A 5,620-nucleotide genomic window follows, 5' to 3' on the forward strand; every position below is an offset into this window, starting at 1 on the left:
CATATAGGCAATGAGAGGAAAGAATAATGTATCTCTGGGTCACAGTGAGTAAGGACAGAAAAATGAATGGCTAGATTGGGAACATGTGTCCTGGGGCTCAATTCCAATGGATGCTTCATGACAGAATGAGAAGTGTAGGATTTATTCCATGGCTGGTAAGGTTGCCATTTAGGGCTTTCAAGTAGGAAAAAATGATGAAACCAAGGAAGAGTGAAGTTTAATTTGATAGTAATGTGCAAGATTTATTGCAAGGGAATGGGTCAGGGCTAGAAGCAGGAAAACTGGAGAAGGTGCTACAATAAAAATGCAGACATGAGATGATGAGATTCTAAGGTAGTAACAGATTCAGGATATAGAGTGAAGCAAGGAGAGTTTGCTGGATATGGAGAGGGAGAAATCAAGCAAGACAGATGGGGTGGCCTGACTGTTTAAAAAAGGGCAAACCAGGATAAGTAATGTAAGACTACACCTGTAGTAAAACACCTGGGTTTTTCTCTCTCTACCTCCTAGGTTCTGCTCATCCAGGCCCAGGTCAAAGTATCTTTCCCTCTTGAAGCTTTCTTTTTATTTCAGGCCAATCTCACCATTGCCTTCTCAGCTTCTATTGACCCAATTGTCCACCTTTCTCTTTAGCCCTTTCTCCAAATAGTCTCAGGCAAAGGGGTTCTTTTCCTAACCAGAGAGCTTGTCTTTCACCAAGGTAGTGCTCTGCTCTGAGACCTATCCCTTTCCATCTAGAAAACACAGGAATGCACTAGGCATCAGTAGGATCCCAAGAAGTAACTATTGACTTGTCAGCTGCCAAGACCCACTCAGCAGAATGTGTTTTTCTGCATGGGGGAAGGGGGGCTGTGGATTAGAAATAAACATAAAAATAAACACACAAAGACATATAAGTATAGCCAAGTGAGGATCAGGTGGACCTGACTTCTTTGATGGAGAAAAGTTGCAACCCCAAATCTCAGGTTTATTATTTTATAGAGAAGAAAATGAGAGAAGAGGAAATGGAATGCAAAGCCAGTTGGTTTTGGGTGTTAATTGTCTGAAGATGCCAAAAAGACTGACACTATGTAGTTTCTTTGATCTCTTTGGGGCAAAATCTGATAAACACCTATGGCTTCCTTTAGCCCAACACTGTTTGTCAAGAAAAAGCAGTTACCATATTTGTAGGCAAATGCTTTCATTGTTATGCAAATGAAGCTCATGGAACAGCATTTCTGCATGTGTCTAAAGGTCAACATGTTTGCTCAGATTGGCTGCTCTCTACAGTCAGTGAACAAAGTGAGGGAAGTTGAGTAATAAAAATGGTCAAAAACAGAGGGACATGCTGAGACAACCCCCATTCTGAGACCTGGGTTGATTCTCAAGTTTGACACTAACCAACTTGTGTTGCTTGAACACTACTTAAATCTATCTGAGCCTTAAGTTCCTCATTCATCTAATGAGAAACTACCTCACAGACTGGTGACAGTCTAACACTTGGGATACTCCACTGCCCTACATAAAGCAGCTGTTCCCATGCGAGGTATGTGGCAAGCACTCAGTAATGATGAGGTTCTCAGAAATGTCTAGAGGACAAGTACTATTTCCTTGTGGTTGGCTTTTGTGTCTCTCCCATCCTGACATACCCCAGTGTATATATAAAAAATCATGACTACTTTCTACTGAGTGCCCAAGTTGTGAAGATTTGTCATTCCTTCAGTGTGTTCCTTCAGTACATTGACAGTGACTTACACAAGGACTCAGAGAGATCTCTTGAATACAGTATTCGGTACAGAAAGAAGTGGAATCCACAATGCCTTGAGTCTCTGTGTCTCATATACATATACTTCCCAGATATTCATCTAGAAGGTAAAAGAATGGGACAGAACAAGTGATGGTGCAGTCATTTTATTCTCCTATCCCATAATCTATTGAACTTCTGATTTCACTGAAGCTCATATATGTTTCCTCTTCTTACACTTCCAAATTATGTCTCTGATAGCTATGCAGATTTTTATTGCAAAATCATGTCTTTCATAGGAAGTTGAGATTTGGTTGGAAGGAACTATTAATTGAAGGCCTACTATATGCTGAAACTTTATATAGTTGGTTTTTTTTTTTTTTTTTTTTTGCTATAGGGCACATGTACTCAATAGAGAGATGGAGAGAAAGAGAAAGTGAGAAATCACTCCCTCCAGGGGGGACAGCAATGCCACAACCCCTTCTCTATTCTCTTCTCGGAATTTTGAACACACATGCACACATGCCCAGTGTGTTTTACAAGCCACTGGGTCTGGGGCTCAAACTGTGAAGTCAGCAATGTGGGATCCAGTGCCTTAACCATCATATCACCTGCTAGACCCATATAAAACTATTTTTATTTAAAATTCACAATAATCCAGTACAAACAGATGGTGTAGTGGTTATGTCGCTGGACGCACATGGCTGACTATAGTTGAGTCACAGACCCAGTGGCTTGGAAATCATACTGGACACATGTGTGTGCAGACCCAAGATCCCAGGAGGAGAAAGGACTGTGGCATGGCCAACCCCTCAGGGGGTGATTTCTAAATTTCCCCCGACTGTCTCTGTCTCTCTATCCAGTGAGTACACACACCATAAGGCAAAAACCTCTAAAAAGAAATAGTAAAATAAAATAAAATTCACAATAATCCTATGATGCAGGTCATATTCCCATTTTCTGGAAGAAGAAACTAAAGCTCACAGAGTTTAAGAAACTTCCAAGTTCACATGATTAGAAAATAGCAAAGCTTGTATTTTAGCCCTTTATATCCATAGTAACTAATGAGACTGGTTGTTATAGTGTTATGTTATATGGTGACCATGTTTTATTATGTACATAGAGGAATTCAATACCACCTATTGATGAGGATGATAATAATAACAAAATATTTTTGCTTGGATTTAGGGGCCCAGGTTGTGGAGTTTATGTGAATTTAGTTAGAGAGCAAAAAGTCTACTACTGAATAGGCCAGCTTTTGGACACTCAGTGAAATGTTACCTTACTAATATATTAAAAGTTTATTAAAACCTAGGTGTGGGGACCAGCAGGTGTCATGGTGGCTAACGTGCTAGACTCCCACATGGCCAACCATGGCTCAAGTCCTGGACCTGGCAGCTTGCTTTCTCACTCTCCTTTTCTCTAGCTCTCTCTAGTCAAAATTGAATAATAACAATAAATAAAATTAAAAATAAAAATCCCTGGGACCAGCAGTTAGCATTATGGCTATGTCGCTAGACTCCCATATAGTAGACTGCGATTCGAGTCTCAGACCCAGTGGCTTAAACTCACACTGGGCGTGTGTGTGTGTGTGTGTGTGTGTGTCCAGGATCCCAAGAAGAGAATGGAGGAGAAGGGATTGCGGAGTGGCCATCCCCCCAGGGGGTAATTTCTCACCTTCTGTCTCTCTGTCTCTGTCTGTCTTTCTGGCGAGCACACACACCCTACAGCAAAAACCTCTCCAAAAAATAAATAAATAAATAAATAAATAAATAAATAAGAAAAATAAGAAACCCTAGGTGTGCCCATTTCATGGATGCTGGGGGAGCAAGAGCATCTGTGGGAGCTGGGCAAAGGGAGCAGGCCATCTTATCAGAGCTTGTGGATTTGAACCTCTGCATTTCAAATTTAAGATTCCTGTTCATTGGACTGTAGGGCTCATGTGGGTAATCTTGGAAACAATGGCAGCAAGACTGAACTGGAATGGGCTTTTGGCTATTATGGACCACTCCGAAATGTGTAGATTGCTTTGCTTTTGTTTAATTAGAAGAACCCCGAGATGCAGCTGATGCTGTCCAAGAGTTAGATGGAAGAACACTGTGTCCCTGCCGTGTGACAGTGGAACTGTCGAATGGTAAAACAAGAAGTCGAAATCGTGGCCTTCCTCCCTCTTGGGGTTGTCACCCTCAGGATGATTACCAGAGAAGGAGTTCTCCACCTCACTGCAGATCTCCAAGAAGAAGTTTCTCTCATAGCTGGAGCAGGTCCCTTTCCAGAGATAGGGGAAGAGAGAGATCATTGTCTCGGGAAAGAAATCACAAGTCGTCCCGATTTTTCTCTAGATCTTGTAGCCAATCTAGGTCAAATGAAAGGAAATAGAAGACCAGTTTGCAAGAGAAGTGCTGTACAGGAAATAACTTAATTTGACAGGAGTATGTACAGAAAATTCAAGTTTTGTTTGAGACTTCATGAGTTTGGTGCATTTTTAAGATGTTCAGCTGTTCACATTTGTTTGTCTCTTTAAGCAATGACACATAAAGATGTAATTCTCTATGACTAGAAATGGATCATATGAAGCGTGTAATACCAAGAATTGTTACTTTACAATGTTCCCTTAAGAACAATTGCATTCGTTTTTAACTTTAGTCTTGTATAGACTGATAATAAACCTTTACATCTTGCCCAACTAAAGTGTGGTATTTTAATACAGAAACAACTGGCAGAAAATGAACTGAGATACACATTTTTCCTATAATTGGGCTGTAGTTGAGCAGACAATCTTGTAAAGCTGCCATGAACACAAGCCAGTAAAAAATACGAGATGCACCATTAAACAAGAAGTTTTTGAAAAAAATCCAACTACTCTTCACCCTGGGCAGAGGTTGCCTAGTTGATACAGAATGTGTGTCAAGAAAGTTTTTCTTGAGATATTTAAATGATATGTATGAACACATAGCCATAACATTCTTTATTGGAATTTGAATTTTCAAAATATCAATGTCCTGCCGGCTTAAGGGTACATTGTAGAGCTGAACTTTGAGTTACTGTGCACGTGTTTTTTTTCCATGCTGTTATTTGTAATATGTTTTGTGAAAATCCTTGGGATTAAAGTTTTGGTTACAAAAAAAAAAAAAAAAAAACCCTAGGTATCTAGAAGAGCATTTTTATCTTTCTTCTGCTAGATTTCTACTTTTGGACCATGTATACATTGTTTTGACAATTTATAAGTTCTCATGTATTAAAGAACTAGAACCCCCTTTATCATTACTTTTATTAATTTCTCACCTATCTTGCTCACTTTTTTTTTTAGAGACCTTTAAAGAAAAATTCACTGAACTTCCACACTGTGGGGAGAGGGATAGGTAAAACTGATAGCTTTTCAAAACTGAATCATCCCATCCAGGAATCCTTCCTAATTGTCTAGACATCTAACAACTACATTTCTTGCCAATTATTTCAAAATTCAAAATTTACTTTAGGTCTTCAATAATTGTTAAGAATTGATTTGAGGAACCAGCAGTTAGCGTAATGGCTATGTCGCTGGGCTCCCACGTAGTCGACCACGGTTCACATCCAGGACCTGGTGGCTTAAAACTCACGCCGGGCGCGTGTGCATGCGTGCCCAAGATCCTGAGAGGAGAATGGAGGAGAAGGGATTACAGTGTGGCCATCCCCCCTGGGGGGTGATTTCTCGCTTTATGTCTCTATGTCTCTCTCTGTCTGTCTGGCAAGCACACGTGCCCTATAGCAAAAACCTCTCAAAAAAAAAAAAAGAATTGATTTGAAAATAATCTGCCTAAAGGTCTCCTCTCTCTCTGTTTCTTTCTCTCTTTTTTCCTTCCTTCCTCTTTCTTTTTTTCTTTCTTCTTTCTCCTTTTCTTTTTTCCTTTCTTTCTT

The 5,620-nt window shown here is 40.0% G+C and overlaps 1 pseudogene; it reads left to right on the forward strand.

Annotated features, from left to right (window-relative positions):
• LOC102493501 (serine/arginine-rich splicing factor 3 pseudogene) overlaps positions 1-4,275 on the forward strand; it is a 9,571-nt pseudogene extending 5,296 nt beyond the window's left edge.
• The last annotated feature ends 1,345 nt before the right edge of the window (positions 4,276-5,620 follow it).

This window comes from Tupaia chinensis, unplaced genomic scaffold, assembly GCF_000334495.1.
Source record: "Tupaia chinensis unplaced genomic scaffold, TupChi_1.0 Scaffold142619_1, whole genome shotgun sequence".
NCBI classification, from domain to species: domain Eukaryota; kingdom Metazoa; phylum Chordata; class Mammalia; order Scandentia; family Tupaiidae; genus Tupaia; species Tupaia belangeri.